Raw genomic sequence first — 24160 nt, forward strand, 5'->3', positions numbered from 1 at the left:
CATCCCTCCAATATAAACACACCAAAAAGGCCTCTGATGGGTGCCTTTGTTGAGCTATTTGAGGTTGCTTGAGGACTTGATTTCTTGGTTGCTCTGAGTTACAAAACTCAAGTAAATGTTAGTTTTTTTCATTGTTCAACATTTGAAATATGCACATTGGCAAACATTTATTTGTTTGCTCTTGCTTCCAACAGGTCAAATTCTCTAGTATACATTTTGGCACATCCGATGGGACGCACATCCCTATTTCAAAAATTTTTCAAGAATTTTTAGTTTTTCACCAAAAACCTTGCATTGTCATTTGTGTTGAATGCAGTATCATCTGCATTCTGATGTCTTCACAGATCAGTGTCTGTACAGACTAGCATCTGTGCAAATTAGCATCTCTGCCCTACTACCCAAATTACATTTGAAAATCTAGTTTTAGCATCTGCATAGGTTATTTTGTCATCTGCATTGTGGGTGGCTTTTAGATTTGAAAAATCAATTTGTCTTCTGTGCTTAACTTATTGTCTTCTGGGTTTTTTATTCTATCATCTGCGTGTAATACCTTATCATCTCCACCCTAGAGTTCTGCCATCTACATTGTGTGTTGGGCAATTGTGTCATCTACGTGTTTTAGCATTTGTGACCCTAGAATGTCTTCTACACCTGATTGCAAAATTGTACCTTGTTACCTTTTGTCATTTGCATTGTTTAGTGTTTGCAAGTTCTGACATTTGTGCATTTCAACGTTTGTGCATATTGTCATCTATGCTTATGAATGATAATCTACATTTTTTGATAGAGTTGTGAAATTTTAACCATTATTATTTGCTGACTGGTTGTTTGCAGGGATTTTTGACAAATCTTCATACAAGAAACAAACCTTGGAAGATTTAAAAAAAAACTCATAGTGATTTTTATCACTTAAGGAAATTTGTAGTGATTTTCATCACTTTAGAACTAAAAGGTTAATGAAATTGCATGATATAACCATTTGTCTTTTGAATGCATGTTGAAAATTAATGAGTAAAATCTAAACATACTCTTAAATGCCTTAAAGAAATTTATTCATATTTCATTGGAATGGATGTTTAGGTAGCAAACACACTCTTGAATGCCATTAAAGAAATGAACAATCTTTTCATTGGAATGCATATTTATAATAGAAAATATTTGGAATTGGTGCTTAAAATGAACTCACAAAATCTTGAATGACTTAAGGGAATTGGTTTCATTTTTAGCAATTTTCTTATGTTCACGAGCGATTTATTATCTTGTTGACGAATCTGCACTTTTATTTATGGTGATGATGATTTCAAGTTGGAAAGAATATTGTATGCTATAAACACATATTTCTTCAAAGTAGATTACAAAACCTAAAGCTTCATTGGAAAAGAAAAAGTGTCTTTTAAACCCCGAGGCCACTTACGTATTCTCTCCCCTCGCACCTTTGGTAGATCTTGGATGCACAAGAAATAAGTGGTCTTATTTTCTTTTTTCTTAGGAGGCCTACTTGGGGATTTCATCACCCCTTGGGATGACCTCAACTATACTGTTCTGGTGGAGTATAGGAATCAAGAGGTGGATCGAAAGACACCTCTCTTGGAAGTAAAATCTTGTCACTCTTGGCTAAGCCCCAAAGAACTTTATACCTTTGGGAAGTGAAGGAGGAGATTTGGGTTATCATATCTTCCCAGTTGTGTGGCATTATTTTGTTTCATCTACAAATTTGGGCCTCACATACCTTGCATATATCGAGGATGCCCTCTAGATAATCCTTGTACATCCTAGTTGCAACCTTATTAGGATTGTTGGCGTGTCCTGCATGTCTATTTGTTTAAACATTCAGAACCAACACCAAACATCAAACAAGTGCAAAAATGAGTGAAATGGTGAGCTAAACTTCAGTGAGGGAAACAATGGTGAGTGGGTCCTCTTGACTCATGATTATTTTCAAGAGTTCTATATTGGTCTAGCATTTGAAATTGGTTGAGTCTAGTTAGAGTTTGTGCTTGAAATTGAGTCTTGTTTTGTTCCTGCCATGACTGACAATGTGAAACATAAGAAAGTGAAATTGTTCAAACCATTTGTCTACAAGGAAAGGAAAAACCTAGCACTCAGTGATAAACAATTTTGATACGCTATCAAAGACATCCAAAAAGAAGAAGCTAAAGAAGACTGCTACAATAGAATTAAGTACAATGCAAAACTCAAAATTGGTCTACCTTCCCAAGAGTAAACCAGAGGTTTTTTTTCCCAGTAAGTGAGGATTGAGTTAACTACATAAGTGACCACCACACTTTTATTTTCCACATCAGCCCTATTTTTCCAAATCGGTAGTCTTGCATTTGCGAACTTGCTCTAGAGAGCTTGATCATTTGAACCTAAAAAATTTAGCATAAGAACACCTTCCAAGATTATAACATTAGACTTTTTACCCACAAGAAAACACCTATCACTCATTTGGGATCACAACTCCATCTCCAAATAGTGGATAGTCAATTTGGTGTCCTATCTTGCCTAAAGATCACTTGACTATCTTTAGTAGGAGAAAGATACTTTTAGCCTACAATCACACTTTGTTTTCCAAATCAAGGTCTTTTGTTTACATCTAGGTTATTGGTCCTTTATTTGTATAGGGTTCAACAGTTCTCTCTTATATCCCTCTCTTGCTTCCATAGTCTTCCACACATTGGTTTGGTCACTATTGTATGGTACATACATGATCCGATAGATTTACATTTAATCCCATGTCTCGCTTATTGGAATCATTAAGGCAAAAAGAGATGGAGAATTCTTTTCCTCTACACACAACATCAATTGGGGGAGGATTTCCCTCTAGTTCAAACTTTGGCATTCCTAGCTTAACATCCACACAAGAACTAGAAGATCTTTTTCACAACACAACTTTGGGAAATGATGACAAAGAAGTATACCAAGAGGAAGACCCTATTGAGAAAAACAATATCCCTAATGATGTCTAAATATTCCTTGCAGATCCATACAATGTTGAAATGATGGAAAAATCTATTAGGGAAAACAAAACTAAGATCTTCTTAAACTTGGTTAAAGATGGTGTTAATGTCCCTACAAGCTTTGATGAGACCACCTTGTTTAGATAGATTACGAAGGGTGGTGCTCCCGTATTGCCAAACTCAACCCAAGCATCTAGCCAAGGACCAATAGTGACAATCTGTGCTACATCCACATCAAGTTGCACCACACAACTGACATTTCAATTAAGTGCGAAACATATCCAACAAATCATTAGTGCCATACCAGACACTACTACACATGCTAGTATTCCATAGTCCACCTGAATAGGTCCAAATGTAGGATGCTTAAACATTGGGAAAATGTCTACTGAACAGATGGAAATTCCAACACAACCAATGTATTCTGCTTATTCACAATTTCCAACAAGTATGGTGAAAACATTTGTGCCAATTCCAATGACTGCATATCAATACATTAGCCAAAGTGGAGCACTCCCACCACCTCATAATAAATTTGGAACTTCTTATAGTTTGGGAGGTGGGATTGCAAATGCTCAATAGTCACAAGTGCAACCAACCCAAGATTTAGCCTAGTAGTTGCAGGAACTTTGAAACTTGGTACATTCCATGATTAACAAAGGAGTGAAAGATTTCTTTTTTGAGGAAGTTTGTCCCTTTCCATTTGATAGATCCATTAGCATGATACCATTCCCACAAAACTTTGAGATTCCTAAATTCAAAAAATACATGGGAGAAACATGTCCTATCACACATCTCAAGGAATTCTCAGTTTTGTGTCAAAAAGTAGCCTATAATGAAGATTATCTTAAGAGGCTCTTCACACGAAGTCTTGGAGGCTCTACATTAGAGTGGCTAATGAACTTACCCAAGGGTTCCATTACCTCTTTCAATGATTTAACAGGGAAGTTTGTACCACAATACTCTTACAACATTGAATGCCATGCCTCATTAAGTGACTTGTGCAACACAAAACAATGAAATGGTGAAACATTTGCCAATTTTCTACAATGATGGATGCATCTTGCTAACCATATGCCCTACAAAATTGAGGATTCCCACCTTGTGGATATATTTATCAAAAACTTGATACTAGAGATGTCTTTTCACATGAAGATGGCTAACCCTGAAGACTTCACTACATTAGTCAAGAGAGGCAAAAGCATTGAAAATGGGCTTTTAGACAAAGGTGTCATTAAACATTATAGCTCATCATCCTCAAAAAATGACATAAACAACAATAGCAAACCCAAATTTTAGTCCAAGAAAAAAGGTGTCACACACGATGGTGTCACTAATGTTAAAAATGTACAAAACCTCCAAGGAGGAAACAAAAAAAACTATCATAACTGAAACAACAACAATTCAAACCATGACAATCAAAATCAAAGCAATCAACAATCTCACAATCAAACACAATTTTTCCCTCACAGCAACAATAATTACAATCGTGACTATGATTGTAATAGGGTGTTCACTAACTTTTGTGAACCCTTGGAAGTCATATTCCAAAAACTAGTGGATCACAATTTGATGCTATTTCCCAACACACAATCCTTTCATGAGAATCAACCCAAATCAAAATGGTATAGGGAAAATGAATATTGTAAATACCACTACATCAAAGGACATGACAAAAAGAAGTGTAGAAAACTCAATGTCTTCATCCAAAATCTTATCGATGATGGAGAAATTGAGGTAGAAGGAGGACCATCCTCTAAAAATGCTAAGTTGAAGATATTCCAAAATCTATTTCCTAATCACAACAATGAAAATAACAATAATAGAAACAACAATACCAAAAATGTGAATCGAGCTTCCATATCAAATGCACTACCTTATGACTATTCTACTAACCATATATCAGGGTTTGACTCCTTGTGTGGTAAAATAGAAACCAATGATATATGTGGTTTTGACTACATGTGTGGCCGCATTGAAGAGGTAGACACTCATGTGAATACCCTTCTCCTACAAGCAGTTGATAGTGATGCAACCACTCGATGAGGAAGACTTACTTTGCAAGCTACCACTCCCAATCCCACTAATCTATCAGTTCCATATGCATCTCCTATGCCATCCACTTCAAAAATGCCCACTTCTCTCTATGAAATGTTATCCCAATTAGGTAAGACTCCTATATAAATATCCATTCTTGAGCTCCTCACCATATCACCCATCCACAAAGACATTTTGGAGAAGGCTCTTATAGAGTCTTGTGTTCCTAAAAACATTAATGCCTCCCAATTCATCACCATGATTGGAAATCTTTCTACACAACAACACCTTATCTTCATAGATAAAGATTTCAAAGGTCCTGATCCCCACCATAATTTTTTGCTCCACATTGAAGTCTGAATACAGTGACATAAGATTAAAAGAGTCATTATAGATCATGGATCGGGTTTGAACCTATGTACATTGAAGATGATTCATTTCTTGGGACTTCTAGAGGACCTCCTAGATGTCAGTAAAAGGATAACAATCAAAGCATATGATGAAAGAGAAAGAGAATCAAAATGAGTTATCATGTTACTACTAAAGGTTGGACCAACCATCATAAATATTGAATGCCATGTCCTAGACTTGGATTTCCCATATAATATTTTACTTGGTTGACGTTGGATACATACACTAAAAGTGGTACCATCTACCTATCATCAATGCTTGAAATTTCCTCACCAAGGAAGAGAGGTCACGATTCCAAGGGACCCAACACCTTTTGCCTTTTGTGAAAGATTAGAAGGTGCACTAGAAATTTTTTGTCCAATCAGTGAGTTTGCTAAAGTTATACCCAAGCCTCTCACAATAACAGACTCACCTTCCACAACAATGCCAGAATTATCCAATAATGATTCTGATTCCTAGAAAGGAAAAGAAAAGGTGGAAGATACTAAGGTCAATACTACAAGGAAGAAGGTTACTTTTACTGATTTAGGAATGAGAGAGTATAAGTTTGAAAATGTCTTGTGTGTTGGAAAACTACCACTCTCACCTCGTTCCTTTGGAAAACCTTCACAATTACCACCTCCTACCAACAAGGACACTATGCATGTTAACAAGACAAAATTTGAACATTGGGGTTCACTTAGTGATGAATATATGGAGTCTAATATCATAGATTGGCTATACTATGATGGAAAAGATGAACATATGGAATTCCCCAAGGATAAGTATGTTAAGGCCCCTCCCATTATAAAAAACATGGGATATCATGGTACCGACGTTGGACCTAAAGAAGATGGAATTAGACAACCCCTTGAAGCTAATAGCTATCCTAAAGGCATGATTTGGGCTCCATTAAACCCATGGTATCCTTTGCTAACAACTATTGTATGGTTGAATCTAATTTTGATATTGAAGAGGAGGAATTCTTTGAAATACCCTTCCAATACATTGAGGATGACCTAGATAACCATGTCCATGCCATTACCATAGCTAGCCTTTCATCCACCAACCTACCTCTCACTAACCCTGACATGATAGACTGGTACCTTCAAGACACACCACCAATTCTCGATATCTGTAAGTCTGATGAAGTAGTGATGGCAGTCTTTGGCCTTAAGAATCTCCAAGATTATGAACATGAGATCCAATACAATGAAGAAGCCTACTTTGGTAGCCAAATCTCTTAGTCGCAAAAGTGACAAAGAAAATAAAAAATGGAAAAATAAAAGAAACATCCTCTAGTGAAAACTCTTCTAGGGCACTTTTGGATGAAGGAAAAGATAAGATAAAGGACGCATCTTCTGGTGAAAACCTCCTAGAGGTGCCAAAAGAGGGAGAGGTTGACTTGTCATTCAAATCTTTACCACTAGAGAAGTCATCTATTTTGAATGAAGACACAATTCCAATCAACTTGGCTACAAAGGATAATCCACAAATGACCTACATTTAATCTACCCTAAGTCTTAAAGAACAAAAGACAATGACTAAATTCTTGAAGAAGGGTAAAATCAATTTTGCATGGACATATAGAGATATGCCTGGTTTAGACACATATTTGGTTGTGCATCACTTGATAGTAGATCCTAAGATTAAACTAGTGAAGCAAAAGTTTCACAAAATGCATTTGAAGGTAGGGCTTTTAGTCAAAGTAGAATTGTAGAAAATGTTAGAGGCAAAGTTCATCTACCTTATTGATTATCTAGAGTGGGTCTCCAACATTCTTCCTACAGGGAAAGCATCTGGGGGCATCCGTGTTTGTTCAAATTTTTGAGATTTAAATCTCGCATGTCCTAAGGATGATTTTCCACTTCCTAACATAGATATCATGGTGGATTTGACTGCTGGACATGAGATCTTGTCTTTAATGGATGGTTTCTCCAGTTACAACCAAATCAAAATTGTAGAAGAAGATCAACATAAAATGGCATTTACCACCCCATGGGGAACCTTTTGTTATCAAGTCATGCCTTTTGGCTTGAAGAATGCTGGCACTACTTATCAATGTGCAATGACTACCATATTCCATGATCTTTTACATGTCATAATGGAGGACTATGTTGATGAAATCCTAGGAAAATCAAAGACATGTGAGTCCCACATTGATGTCCTCACCACCATTTTTGAAATGTTGGAGAAATATAAAGTGCACCTAAATCCTAAGAAGTTTCTTTTTGGGGTCAAGTCAGGCAAGTTGTTAGGCTACATTGTGTCAAGAAGAGGTATTGAGGTAGATCCCACCAAAGTAAAAGCCATCATGGAAATGCCTCCACCTACCACATTAAAACAACTCCATAGTTTTCAAGGTAAGTTACAGTCCATTAGATGATTTGTGGCCAAATTAGTAGATAAAGTCCATCCACTTCAACATTTGCTTCACAAAGATACTAAGTTTTAGTGGGATTGTCTATGTCAGAAAGCATTTGAACAAATTAAGGCATACTTGGCTAATCCTCTAGTTCTAGTCCATCCAATTGCAGGATGACCATTGATCCTATACATTTCAAGCACTTCAGTTGCCTTAGGTTCCCTTATGACACAACTAGATGAGAATGGTAATGAGCAAGCTATATACTATCTCAGTCAAACATTATTTGGCTATGAGTTAAACTATACTACTATTGAGCGAGCTTGTTTGGCAGTAGTCTTTTGCATGCAAAAGCTATGCCATTACATGCTTAATCATACTACACATATCATTGCCAAGATAGATCCACTCAAATATTTTCTATCAAAATCCTCTCTCACTAGTTGAGTTGCAAAATGAGTCTTTATTTTGAGTGAGTTTGACATTGTTTATAAGGAATGCAAGGCCATTAAGGGACAAGTAATTGCGGATCAGCTTGTTGAAGCTCCTCTTCTAGGAGACCATCCCATAGTAGAAAACTTTCTAGATGAAAAAATTATGAATTTTACCCCTAGTACACCATAGAAACTATTTTTTGATGTTCCTTCACACAAAAGGGATCGGAGGTAGGAATTTTGTTTGTTACACTGCAAGGGGACCTCATTCCTAAGTCTTATAAAATTTCATTCCCTTGCACAAACAATATAACTGAGTATGAGGGATTAGTCATAGGGTTGCATCAAGCTATTAGATGAAATATCAAAAGCCTTGTTGTGTTTGGAGACTCACAATTGATCATTAAACAAGTTACAGATGAATAACACACAAAAGATGAAAAGTTGTTGCCATACCGCAAGATAGTTGAGGATCTTAAACAACACTTTATAGAGTTAGTTTTTTAGTAGATCCCAAGGGCTAATAAAAAAACAACAGATGCTATGGCTACTATTGCCTCCATGATTTCCATGTCTAAATATAGTCCTAAATGTGAGTTTCTTGTTGAGAATCTTTTTACTCTTACTTATGAGCAAATCGATATAGAGTTGGTGTGTGAGATTGTTGGTCCTGATTCTCCAAGGTATGCCAACATTTTTTCCTTTTTATGTCACAAAACCATTCCCATAGCCCTCACCCCAAATCAAAGTAAAACCTTCATCCATCGCACAACCCGATATACCATCTTAGGTGACACACTTTTCTGAAAACACTTTGATGGAACCCTCCTCCGATGTCTCAATTCAGATGAAGCTAGAACAATGTTAGAAGAGGTCCACCAAGGGATTTGTGGTACCCATTCTAGTGGCCTTATGTTAGCAAAAAATCTTCTTAGAATGGGTTACTATTGGCCTACTATAGAAGTAGATTCTTATCATTTTGTGAAGAGATGGGTTACCCACGACCCTTTTCCCACTAGAGATTTGATCTCGTTGGTCAAGTATACCCAAATTTTGCAAATGGCCATAAGTACATTATTACTGCCACTAAATACTTCACAAAGTGGGTTGAGGCTATTCCATTAACCTACATCACTGGAAAACAGATTTCAAAGTTCATCTTGAACTACATTATCTGTCATTTTGGTATACCTCAAGATATCATGATTGATAATGGAACACCTTTCAAAAATTAGGAAGTTGCCACATTATGTAGCAAATTTAGAATCATGCAACATTTTTCCACCAAGTACTACCCCCAAGGCAATGGCCAAGCTGAAGCTACTAATAAAACCATTTTGAAAATCCTAAAGAAAATCGTTGATGCAATTGGCCATGATTGGTACCTCCATCTTGCTCCTGCCCTTTGGGCCTACCATACCTCCATTTTCAGCCCCATAGGAGCCGCTCCATTTTCCCTTGGTTATGGTTCTGAGGCTATCTTACCCATCAAAATTGAGCTCTCTTCCCTCAAAATCTCTCTCAAGAATCTTATGTCTGAAGAAGAATATAGAGTTTCTCACTTGCAAGAGCTACAAATCCTCAATGAGAGATGCCTTAATGCCCTAAACCACCTCCGCATGTATCACAATCACCTTTAGATTTAGTATCACAAAAAAATTCAGCCACAAGAATTTGGGGTGGGTGACTTAGTTTTGCAGCATAACATGAAGAATCTCTAGAACCCTAAAAAGAAAGGAAAATTTGAAGCTAATTGGCTTGGTCCATTTATCATTACAGCCAAATATGGTTTTGGGGCATATAAGATTACCACTCTAGAGGGAGATTTTCTCCTTGAGCTTTTAAATATCCAACATCTCAAGTAGTTCTATGCTTGAGCCTTGTAGTTCTTGTACAGTGTTGATATAGTCCCACAAAAATACAAAAAAATAAAAAAAATCAGAAAAATCCAAAAAAATTCATAAAATGTTCCTAAAAAAAGACTAAAAAGAAGAAAAAGTACCTAAAAAAAACATTTTTATCCATTATCTATAAGGCTCGTTTCACTTCACCCCATTCCACCATTGCACCTTCCTATTTGTGCAAAGTGTTATCTATGCATCCAATAAAAAGACCTCTTGTCTGTGAGGCTTCATTTCACTCTCATTTTTCCAAAGATCTCTAGTCTATGAGGCATTTTCTCATTGAGTGCTTGTTCCAATCCCATCACACTGAGCTTTTACCATAATAGTGACTACAATAGAACTTAAACAAAATTACCTTTGAGACTTAATGATTTGGTAAACTTGTTCTTTTCACAACATTTGCCAAAAACAAACACACGATTTACACAAAAAACTTTCATAGGATGAATCCTTCCTATGGGTGGCATTATGACATTCACTTCTAGACCTAAGGTTCTTGGCAGAAATTGTGGACTAAATGATCACTTCGTCATGAGGTCTCTTTTTGGTTGATTTCATTTTGTGTGTTAATGGAAGCCTTTTATGGTGCGCCTTGATCTTCCATATTTTGGTCATACCTAAATGGCTCTCATTGACTACATGTGTTGTTTGTGGTATGATCTATTTTTGAGGCTTTAATACATATGTGTTAATTTTAGGTTATGTTAATGCATTATGCACTAGGGGCAACGGGTTAGTACACATTCTACCAAAGATCCCTAAAAATACTTTGGGTATACCTAGACCTCTCCAGGGCATATATGAAATTTGTTCAATCATGACTATGCAAACTAAACCTATTATTCTAAAGCCTCTAGTCTACCCAAAGGAGTCATGTCATTTATGCTTCTATAGTATATAATGCATAAACTCATTTGCAAAATCAAACTAAGGTGTGCTCTTTCATATAAACACAACTGAATCTCTTGGTATCATGTAGTTAGGGTTCATGTAGTATAGAGTTTCAGTAAGCTATGCTTGAGACAAGGGTCCTATTTATTTCTCCCCTCCTATGCTATGCTACTTGGTTTCTACATGTGAAGAGTTTTGACTAATCATCATTTCTTAGGTTCATTCATATTAAATTTTTATTTTAGGTTGCATTCATTAGTGTCTTATTAGGATACATTTCATTGTCAAGTTCATTAGGCATTTTGTTCATTTAATTAGATTGCATCATTACTTCATTGCATTAATTCATTACATACATCCATTCTAAACATCACATCTAGTGGCATATACATCATAAAAATATCTCATAATACATATAGTAAATCCATACATGTCAAAATAACACAATGCATATATCTCATAGTCACCAATCAACATGCATCATACACAAGTTAGGCATCATATGAATATATCATAGGCAACATCACATCACATCACATCCTAAATCACAATGTTAGTATCCATATCATAGATATCATATGCATACAATCATCCATGTACACATAGGCCCATCAAATAATGTCATATGTATGTATGTATATATATATATATCAAAAAATAATGTCTATACAGTCCATATACATAAAATTATGTAGTACAAATGCATCATCAAAAACTCACTGCATTTGCACATATTTGTCAAAACTGCTCCCTATACAAAATCAAGCCACTGGCTATGAGGGTCCAACCCCCCTTGTGTCACCCCCTAATGGAGGTCAGTGTTGTCCCACAAACTACTCTGATCTAGCCTTTCCCCCTGTGGTCCATGAGCTCAAGCCTCTCTGAAAGTCTAGCTACTGTTGATCGGCAATCATGACATCATAATATAGTGATCTATAGTATGTTGCCTCTCTAACTACCCATGCCTCTACTTGACTAGTGGCCATAGCCTCCTACATCACTATGATGGCCACCCCAAGCTGTAGCATCTGTCTAGCTATGTCTCGCTGCCTGTGGTACTCATCCAATTGCGCTTGATGAGTGTCTCGCTCGGCTCGCAGAGTGGCCACTTCTCATCAGAGGGTCTCTATCTTAGCCATCTCATCAACCTCCTCCTACATCTAGAAGTTGAAAAACTCTCTAGCATTCACCTATGTCTATAAGGTTTCTAGGGCCTCCTATGCACTATCTCCCCTTGCCCTCTGAGCCTGGACCTCTACTTGTAAGGCCACCATGGCCTACTGTATACTATCTGCTTGGGCCTGCTCTATCTGTGCCATGCCTTGGAGTCAGGCAACCTTTGCAAAGAGACTATCCCACTACCCTACTAATGTCTGGGTCCTTTTTTGGCCCCTATCCACCTAGTGGAACCTGTACCTGTGGCCCCTATACTGGTGCTAGTGCCTATGCTAGTAGTGGCCTTGGAGCTCTCCTCACATGGGCTATGCACCCTCACAACCCCTCTTATGCTCCCTATGTTGGTGGTGGCATCATAGCTACCTACCCACCATCCCATGCTCCATCCCCCTCTCCCTATGCTTGCTCTACTAATGATGGTGCCCCAGTCAATGTCAATCTAACATGCTAATGAGCTGCCCACCACTGTGCATATGCGAGTGTTATACCTACATCTCCTTGATCCTACCCATGTACCTAGGGCATTAGCTACATCGCCAATGAGGAACTTTGTGCTAGCTTCAAGGTGGTCCCATGACCCCATAGTCTACCATACTCCTGTGATACTACAGGATACAAAAACCTGTCAAGAATTGCATCACAAACTCTACCAAACTATCATCGCACCTTAGAGGGCATATACCACATCATCACATGCATGGATCTCTTGATCAACTAGTATTCTATCTATGTATAACAGAGATACATTTGATCCTTGGAGTCATCCTCTCTGCCTACTATGAAAACTATAATCCATTGCTCCACCTCATCATATGGCATAAAGTCAAACATGATGATCTCATCCAAGCAGCACTGCCAAAATCCCACTGACTCTATCAAGGTATATTGGATGGGTGGTAGGTATCTGTAGGTGAATGGCTCACTGGGATGTCTAGTCTCCTATCTAGTAATAGGCCGTGTGACCCCGATATTCTCCCAGGACCATACCATCAATAGTGTTAGCCCTAGCCCCATTGTCCTCTACATCATATATGCACACATGTGCAGATCATGGTAAAGCTCTTCCAGAATGGTCTAGCCCCAACAATAAACCTCTCCATCTTCCTGTAGTAGGATGCTCAGCACCCACACCCACCTAATAGGAAAGCCATGCCTAGCATGGTTTGGTACCATCCTCCAGACAAGAGAAGCCAGATACATAGCTAATCTGGTAAATCTTTTCTCTAGTGCACCTCTCCAAGTCAGCCATGATCTCTAGATCGACAGTCTCTATCATTGCCTACCAAAGCACTCCCACAGGAATGGATCTGAACTCTCTAGCACATAGTCTAGATATGCCCCTGAGATGGGCACTCATAGAATCTGCCACATATCCATTAGTGTGACTGTCGCCTCTCTAGTAGGTAGATGGAAACTCACAATGGGTGTATGCCATCACTCGATAAGTGCCAATAGTTGCACTAAGTGCGCCCTTAGGTCTGACCACTTGTGCACGTGTTGTAGACTGCATAGTTGGATGTGCTCTAAGTTAGCATATGTTAGTCTATCCTCTAGCACCATCATCAAAGGATAGTGCTCCCTTGACCTATAAACCACCGTCTCCTCCTACAACATAGACATGTAGAGGGTCAGCCTCTTTAGCCTATGCCATCACCAGAATGGGGCATCCTATCCTATCCTCCACTAATTTGTGCCAATCAACATAGAAACTGATTGATGCAAATATCAATCCATGGATATGATGATCAGTGTAGACAGATGTCTATGGAGGTGTCATTTAGGCCTCTCCGGTAGCTAGGCAGACGTTAATTTTTGTCTGGTGATTGCATTTTATCATCTGTGGAGATGATGAACAATCAATCATTATATTTTCTTCCCTTTTACCTCCTTTTGTTGTCCATGCAGATGACAAGTTGAACACTGTCATCTCCGCAGACCCCCTTTCCCTAGTCTGTCGTCTATGTAGATGATAGGATTGATCCTATCATCTTTGTGGATGACATATCTTTGTTTTGTCATATACGCAAATGACAAGGAGGATATTGTCATCTTTGCCTTGACTACCTTTTTTTGCCCTATTTATGGCACAATAAATGTAGCTAACCTACCCAAATGAGAAAATTGAAAAAGAGGATCAAATGACTCACTAGTGGGCCCATGTTGGCTGATTGCTGGTGCTCCCAAATGTGCTTTTCAAGCTGCAATCAATCAATAGGGCTCATTTTTGCTCTGGATGCTCTGCTCTCTAGGTGTGCAAATGACCTTCTTTGAGCCCCTTGGAGGCTTATATAGGTTCGCTGAGGCCCCCTTTTGAGCTCATGTCTTCTTTGAGCCATGTCCATCTCTTGTTTTCCTGCAAGTCATGTAATGTCTTCATTTATTCCCTTTTTCTCCTACTCCCTTTCTTCCAAAGACCTTTTTTGTGAAAATTGCCCAAAATTTATTTTTTGCACAATTTTCGCAAGGGGGCACCCTCCTCCCCTATCATCGCTCCTAGGACTCCTACCTTTTTTGGGGAAACCTATATTTTCTTTTTTTTGATATGATGTCATCCTAACATCACATCAAAGAGGGGTAAAATGTAGATGCTTAAAATTATCCCAAAAAACTATATTAATTTATTTAATATTTCCCTTGACATTATAGTTAATTATTTATTAATTAATTATATTTTTCATATTCCTCTACCTATTTAATTAAGTAGGTTCACTTTTCTAAGATATTTAAATTTAATTTAAATACTTCCATCCTTAGTGTGTTAAATTTATTTAAATAAATCCCCCTTTTAAATAAATCCTATTTATTTAAATCCCCTCCATCTCATCAATTCCTCTAAACCTATGATTAAATTAAATCTTATTTAATTTACTCTTAAACCTTGTCTACACCCATCATTTTCATCCTCCTAAGCCTATCCACTATTTAATCCCACTTAATTACCTTAATCATGTTGCTAAACCCCTTCTTAAGCCTAAGTGTGTGCTCACACATGTGTGAGGAACACTCACACTTTCCACACCCCTCACACTTCTCACACCTCTTACAACTTTGTCCCCCACTCCTCTCTCCAAGTTTTCTCACACATGTGTTTGCAAACTTTGAATGTTGACCACTTGCATGACTTGCCTACTTGTCTCCTTGTGGCACCTATGTGGATGCCACATGGATTCCAACTCACTAGGGCCTCTCTCAAGCTTATAAATAAATCCCTTGTCTCAAGCATTTTCATCTCCCTTACATGCATTGTTATCATGCTAGTTTTCCATTTCAGCTTTGTAGTGATTTTCTAGAGTTGCATGCATACTAACCTTTTGGTAGTTGCTAGTTTTCATTTCATCTTGCATTGTTAGATTGGTTTATTTTCTTGCATCCATCTCCATTTCTTTGAATGCTTTCAAGCATGGCTTCTTCAATAGCCATTTTTTGAGGTATTCTTCATCCATATAGCATAGTTTCATCATCACATTTACATTTCAATATCAAGAGATTGACCATAGTTGTGTTTTGGGAGAGCACACCAACATCCCTCCAATCTAAACACACCAACAAGGCCTCTCATGGGTGCCTTTATTGAGCTATTTGAGATTGCTTGAGGACTTTATTTCTTGGTTACTTTGAGTTACAAAACTCAACCAAATGTTAGTTAGTTTCTTTTCATTGTTCAACATTTGAAATATGCACATTGGCTAACATTTGTTTGTTTGCTCTTACTTCCAATAGGTCAAATTCTCTAGTATACACCTATAAGCATGTACATCATGTGTTTCCATAAATGACAAAAATTACATATCTTCATTAATCAATTATCAATAATTTCCCTCTTTGGCATTGATGACAACAAAATAGGAAAAATTGGCTAAGTATCAAAAACTTAAAATAAATAACACATTAACATTACATATATTATAACTTGTCCATCTTACATATGCTTCCCATTACAATATGATTTTATAATTTACAATATTTTTTTCTCCTCTTTACCTAATTTACAATTTTCTTATATACTTCTCCCCCTTTGACATCAATGAAAAAGGTTAAAATGGCAAAAACTATCCATCTGCTGTCAAAATCTTTGTAAACAACTAATACTATCTTCATGAAATCATCAAAAGTTTCCTTAAGATTGCTCAAACCTTTTTTCCATGTATCCTTGGCTGATTCAACAGAGGTGAGAATTACACATAAGGCATATCATGCAATCTTAACTGCATTAAGGTCGAAGTATAAAAATTTAGAATAAGTGTCCTTGGCCTTGACAAATTCCTGCAACTATTTCTCAATAATAGATATTTTCAGAGCAATAGAATCTATGAAATCTAATACTTCTTTCAAAAAAATTTCCTTTTGAAGTTCTAGTTTCCTAATATCACTATGAATACTAACCACTTGTCCTTCAAAATCATCAATTTTACTAGAAGGATATTGTATTTGGCTAGATAAAGCTTCTAGCTCACTCATATTACCTCCAATCTGACTGTCAATATCATTGGTCAACTTGTGAGATAGAGTACACTTGATGTACAATATCTTGCCACCCTATTGACATTAACAAAGTTCCTTGATACAAGTATCAAGATTTATCAAATCATTTTTGATATTCTTACAGATAATACTAAACAAGTTAGCATCATGTGGGATCTATGCCTTTCTTTCTACAACATTCAAAAAATTTGTGAATTCTTCATCAAAATATTTTAGCACTACCTGTGCCCTCTATTCAGGATCTATCTCTATGTGTTGGACTGCCAGAGTACTATGTACAATGTTAGTAACCTCCATTAGGGTTCTTTGTAGGCTCTTTGCTCTCTATTGTTATGAATAAGCTTTGACAAAGATGAGATCAAGTCAATTTGATCATCATCATTAGCTGTCAGGCTAGCAAGTGAAAGCAAACTAGATGAACTAGAAGGTTTAGTGTCATCTTCCCTTTTGTTCTTTTTAGCTACCTCTTTGACTCTTCTTTCTTCTTCCTCTTTCTCTTCTCTTTCCTTTCTTTCTTTTTCTTTCTTTTCTTCCTCTTCTAATCTTTTCTTCTTATCTTCCTCTATTTTATTTTTCATTTCTTCTTCAACTAATCTTTTCTTATCTTCCTCTACTTTTCTTGTCATCTCATCTTCAAGCAATTTCTTCTTGGCCTCTTCTATTTTCCTTTTCTATTCCTCTAATAACCTCATTTCCTCTTCAATTTTCTTCAATTGATCTTTAAAATCTTTAGTGTGACGTTTATTCTATTTAGAACTCTCAAATTGGTTTGTATCATCAATGTTAATGGTAACATTGGTTTGATCTATCTATGTTATATCCCCACTCATTGATACTTTCGAGGTTGTGGGTGTTGCTGAAGATGTTGCCTTGGACTTTGTTATCATCTAACTTATAGTTGTTGCAATTTCACTTCTTATATTATCTTTCTCACCCACTATAAACAGGAATGGTCTTACCTTATTTCTCAAGTAAGGTGCTAGATTATTCAAAAATCTCTTGACTTCTTCTTCATCATCAATCATTCATATTGTTCTTAACATAGACTTTTGAAGTTCTATGTCCTCTTCTCAAGTTGGTGCCTTCCTTTTAATGAGTCTATCATGGACCTTTCAGTTTACTATGCCTTCAATATCCTTAAGTTTTAGATGATTGGATATTATGTATCTTATAGTAGAGATATCAATATGATCTTTCTCAAAATTATTATACAAGTCATAAAAATTTTTCATCTGCACAAAGTTGCCTTCATTAGAAATAGTTGAATTTATCTTCTTTATCTTCAGCTTCAAGGGTTGCTAAGCTTTTTCTACTAACTGCTTAGAAGTTGTTACCTTCACTACCTATTTAGCTTCTTATTCTTGTTCTTCTTCTTCACTAGACTTAATAGTTGTTGACAATTTATTTTCTCTTTCCTAGTCTAGTGGCTTGTTATTTGACCCTTGTGGTCTTTGTGGTCACAACTTCCACTGATCTCTTTGATTTCTTCTTCGGCTCACTTGGATGAACATTTGATACTGCTACATAAGGAATGCTTTGTTCTAAAGATGTCTCTACAATAGACACTGGAAAAGGTTGTACATTCAACATACCTTATTTTAGTTTTTCTAACTACTTGTGACTCACTCTCAGTCATATCGGCTTCTGTTAAGGCTTTCTTCATTATTATTTTTATCTTCTTGTGAGATGCCTTCTCCAAGGATGCCTGATGAGCTGATTAGGTAATCTCATCATAAGTTCCAAATCTATATTCAACTTGGTCCTTCTTTGATTTCAATAATAAATCAATGTATCCAATTACTATTTCATCACTCAATTCTTAACCTAAGGGATCAATAAATGGTTCCCAAGGTTTTACTATTTGAATATAAGTAAAATTTGTATCAACCATAACACATATCTTCTTTAAATCCATCTAAAATTGTAATTTAAATTCTAAATATTTTCCTCATTTCATTATAAAATGTTTTCATTATCAAGTTTCCACTATCCGATATTTTATTTGTTGTATTTCTTCTAGACACTTCTATGATTTTCTTCACTATACACCTCTCACTACTCATAATCTCTATGACTGACAAATATGGAAATCTCTTAAGTACATGAAAAAATAAATGATTGATCAGTGACTAAAATCTAAACACACCATTCTTAGTCCTTTTGATCTTCTCTAGGTTCTGAAGAAGTTGCATTCTTAGAATTTCACTAAGGTTAACTTGTTCCTTCTCAACACATATCATATATGCTGCATAGATAAATTTGGCTAACAATTCATCAATCTTTGAACTTGCACATGTAGAGTAGGCAATGATTCTACTTAGGAATCTTACATCATCTTGTTTAATGGTGTTGATCACCATGGCCTTTCCATTATACACTACCTTTTTGTAGCTCTCAACTTTCTTCTTAACCAATTTCTCACTTATAGATACACTTCCATGTTTACAAAGACCAGTTACCAAATGAATAAGGTCGGCTAAAATATCAACTACACTATCTTCCATCCATATTTTTTCATCTTGTATTCTACTCAGTATGATCTGTGTCCACTCATATGTGTCCAATTCTGAGTAGAAATGATATTTGAATAGGTCTAGTTCCTTTAAAGTGTTCAAATAATAGGTTTCACAACCATATTATGATTAAAGACAAACTCCATATCCCTATTCATATAATAGATTAAAACTTATTGGTCAAATAACTTCCTATATCTTCCAAATACACTACATTGTTCAGAGTAATGGATAATCCTGAGTTAGGGTTTCCTTCTATGGGTTTCATGGAAACAACCTTCAATTTCAGTCTTTCCTCATTCTCAACATTGTGAACTACTAACATGTCCATGATTTTATCAAATATGAACTTTTATCAAATAAATTCTGTGGAATAATGATAAAATACATCTTTTCAAAAATAGGGTTTTCTTTGAAACCACCTTGTCAAGTCACTTTAGAGTGCTCTATGCTTCGAATGTAATCGCAATGAAGTGGTAATCAAGTTTGTACTTCATTTTATTCCTTTAACTTGAACTTGCATTAATTACATACCTTGTAAACACAAAAAGCTATCAATTGCATTTTGAAATCAAATAACAACTCAAGATCTTCTATGTAATCTTTAGATGCTACACAAGGTTTACTATAGCACCCTCCCATCATGGCAAAGCTCCATAAAACTTCGCTTCATGAAATTCTCTACAAAAACATAGTTTTCATCTTAGAATTAACTTTCTTTGTAATAAAAATAACTTTTAATTCCTTGGTAACTAGTTTAAATAAGCTCCAAATTACAAGAGAGCTTATATACCATCTAAACTTATCTCAATACATCTTTTCCCAACTTTGCTACCCATAGTTTGATCTCTAAATGAAGTTTTCAAATTCTAGTGTTGTGAACAAGCTTAATTCAACCTAATTGAATCAAACTTGGTTACTGAATTTGATCTTCATGTATCATCATCATCTAACTTATCTTTTGAGATGTCTAATCCTTTTACAAATGCCTCATTGAGTTCTTGAAGTTCACTAACTACATTTCTTTGTTCCTCATTATCTTTCTTAGTTTTGGAGTATTCTCATGGTTCCTTTTTTCATTTATGACATTTCTTCCATCATTCCTTCTATTTCTAAAGGTTCTTCCATTATTCCTTCTATCTCTGAAGTTTCTATCCATTCTGCAATACTTTGATGTATGTTCAATGTTGTTGCATAACTGACATATTGGAGTTCTACTTCTAGGATTCTACTGATCATCAGGTGCATGACAATTCTAAGCTATGTGTAAAGTGGTTACACTTATAACACATGATCTATCTTCTTTCTTTATAAGGTCTTCCTTCTCACGATGTCCTTTCATTAGATCTTCTTCTATTTGTAGGGTTAGTATTTTCAGACTTTCTACTATTTCTTCTATCATTATCATATTTAGGTTTCCTAAAACCAATTTATTTATGACCCATACCATGACAAGTATGACAATAAAATTCCTTAACATTATTAAATGAATTATTTGTACAATCTCTTTTTATATGACCTATTTCATTACATAAAAAAAATACTTATCTCTAAATTCATACCTAGTTTCCTTGGGAGATTCTACTTGATTTGGTTCATCCAATATCTCAACTTCCTTTTCTTGTCCAACTTCTTTGGGTTTATTATAAGATTGACTAGATTCAATCTTATCAGTAGATTTATCTTTTTCTTTCCGATTTGATCTATTCTCAGGTTTCTTTGTAGATATGTTAAATAGACAACCAAGACCAGTCTTATCATAAGTAGGTCTTTGTATTGACATTGAATCATCAAGCTTTTCTCTACTAGAATAAAGCTTCTCAATTTGTTTCTTGCACTAAGTTAATTCACCTTTCACAATATTATTGTATTTCTAAAGTTCTGCATGATCTTCTTTCAATGTTTGATGTCTTCTTTACAATACTTTCTCTAAGATCCGCATTTGTAGTCTTCAAATTAGTTTCAAATTTTCTAGGATCACTCCTCAAAGTTAACTATAGATTTTTAATCTTCAATTGATGCTTCAAGATCTTGTACTCTATATTTAGCTTTGAATAATCATCATCATTAGTTTCAGATTCAGTAGATTCAGGCTTGGATTTGAGATGTTCAATCTTTTCCTTTAATTTTCCAATGTATATTTTAGAGTCTTCATAGCTGTCCTTCAACTTATCTCTTTCTTTAGTAAGGAGATCAATTTATTCAAGTGCCTCTTCAAGGTTCTTCATCAACTGTTCCATATCCATTGGGATCTTACTCAAGCTGTTAAGCCTCTTCTGAGTAACTGTGCTTTGATACTAATTGTTAGAAATATGAATGGGGGTGGGCGGGGGGTGGTAGTGGTGAATCAGTAATCTACAAACTTTAGCCACTGACTAGATATTACTAGTTACTTTAAACCATACACAACAAAGTAATAAATTAATGTTGAATAGTAATAGTAACAATGCATAAAGATGACTCATAACACCATATTTTGTTAACTAGGGAAACCCTTGGTGGGGATGATACCCACTAGATAATATATTGATATATAAGTTCCTTGTTAAAGGATGGACTCTATTAGGAGTCAATGAGAAAATTCAGTGTAGAGAGTCCCTATTAGGAGACTTTGAATTCCTATTAGGATATTCTAATCCTGTTAGGAGTTGTAGTATAGTAGATGCAAGATTAACCCACTACCTAAACATGCACTTCCAATTACAAGAAGAGCTCATTGCCCAAACAAGTAATCAGACTTTTAGAATGTTGGTACTATAACTTCTTCCTTAGTTCGATCTTAGATCAAAAAATCAACTTCACATATATCACTTTCACAGAAAGTTCGCATATCACAATATATCACACAATTCTACAACACTTTACACACACCTTATCGCAAGATGTCTTTTGCATAAATAACATGCCTTTTCATAAATTTTTGTTGGGTCAACTAAGACCACAATACATTTTTTCAACTTAGAGTAAACATCTAGGATGTCGGCCCTTGTTGGTCAAGTAATTATTTTGTAAAAAAAATAATTCCTTTCCTTTAATTTCGCTATCCTATTTTATTGATAAAACACAAATATCTCTTTTCTATATTGTCTGTACTGACTCCTAAGGTTATACACATCATCATCAACATGTATACTATCTTTATCTAACTGCGTCATAATATGATGTCAATAACAAGTTACATACAAAAAAAAATATTTTTGTATACTAGCTTCATACTTAGACAATTTTCTAAGTACCAAAAGCTAAGTATCTTTATTTCTGAGGTTTCCAGTAAGCATATACATCATGTGTTTCCATAAATGAAAACAATTACATATCTTCATTAGCCAATTGTCAATACTTTCTAGCAATGGGGCATGGATTTTATAGGTGAAATTTCCCCTAAGTCAAGTATTGGTTACTCATGGATGTTGGTAGCTATAGATTACTTTACAAAGTGGGTGGAAGCCATTCCTACAAAAAATGCTACCAAAAAAGTGGTGAATAATTTTCTTTTAAATAATATCATTACAAGGGTTCAGATGCCCTCAGAGGATTGTAACTAACAATGCAATGTGTTTTAGGTTAGAAGAATTCATAAAAATATGTGATATGTATGGCATAACTAGGTCAACATCCTCACCATATCATCCACAAGGAAATGGACAAGCTGAATCTACCAATAATAACTTGTTAAAAGTCATAAAAAAGGACTTTGGATTATAACAAAAAGGCATGAGATTTCAAATTATAGTTTACAATATGGCTAATAGGGTAACAATAAAGAAACCAATAGGTGTGGCACCTTTTGATCTGATATATGGAATCTAGGCAAGAATGCCCCAAAATAATCTAGTAGGCCTATATAATTACATTTAGATGTATAATGAAGATATCATTGATGATATGCATGTTAACATATCAGGAAAGTTTGTTATTAGTGACACACACTTATTCATATTCTATATAGCCACTGAGTAGATTCAGTTAGTGTAAAGTTCAGTAGTGCAAACCGAGCACTTCAATGTTTGCCAAGTTCATCAATGATCACTGAGTTTGCAGTCCTTATGATGTGAATTTAGTGGTTACCGAGCATTGAAAAGTCTACTGAGTTCTCAGTTCATGTGATATGAAGGTAGTGTTGTTAGAGCCACTCCATGGTAGCCAAGTGATTCAGTGTTTTCCAAGTTGCACAATATCTATCAAGTCACCAGTGTAGACCAAGTTCAAGACTACTTGAAAGTGATTAGTATGGACCAAGCTTCTACATTCACCAAGAGCATGACAATGCCAAGTAGTGGTAGTGGATGTCAAGTATCAAAACCTCATCGAGTCAGTCTTCAAAATAAAATTATCTTCATATGGGCTAACTTGGTAATATTTGTGTTAACTTGTGTCATGGTCGACTTTGTAATTTTGTAAACTGGATTGATCTATATGTGATGTATTATATCATATCAAAATGTAGTATGGAATGTATTGAATATGTAATGCAATTACAAGAATACAAATGTAAGCAACAGATAAAGATTTATGAAATCCATATCAGTATAAGGAGTAGTAGTGACAAATCTATCACAAAAAGGTGATTAGTACATCAAGGAATCTATATCAACAAACTTAGTTGCAAATTAGAGATCAACTACTTCATCCTAATAGGTGAACCAGTCAAAATCCTCTAACAAGGTAGACCTCACAATCTTTTCTAGATCTCTTTACTTAGTGCATACTTCACTGTATGTGTGTACATCTTCTCACAAGGTGGACCTAGAAATCCTATTTTCTCCTAACAGGGAAGATCATCAGATGTAATCAATGTAAGCCTTAACTGGCCAACTTTATATAGTAGTACTAAAGTTTGTGGGTTTCATCTCCACCCTAGTTTTACTTTCTATTTGGAAGGTTTCTGAGTCACCAAATCATTGTGTTCAAGTGTTGTGGATGCTTTTATATGAAATTAGATCATATGTGATAAATTAAATGTTAAATGGTTTATTGGATCAAGAATTAAAATTGGTAGAAGTTTTAG

Source organism: Cupressus sempervirens, chromosome 4 (assembly GCF_028749045.1).
Source record: "Cupressus sempervirens isolate cs-2001-9-10 chromosome 4, ASM2874904v1, whole genome shotgun sequence".
Taxonomy (NCBI): Eukaryota; Viridiplantae; Streptophyta; class Pinopsida; order Cupressales; family Cupressaceae; genus Cupressus; species Cupressus sempervirens.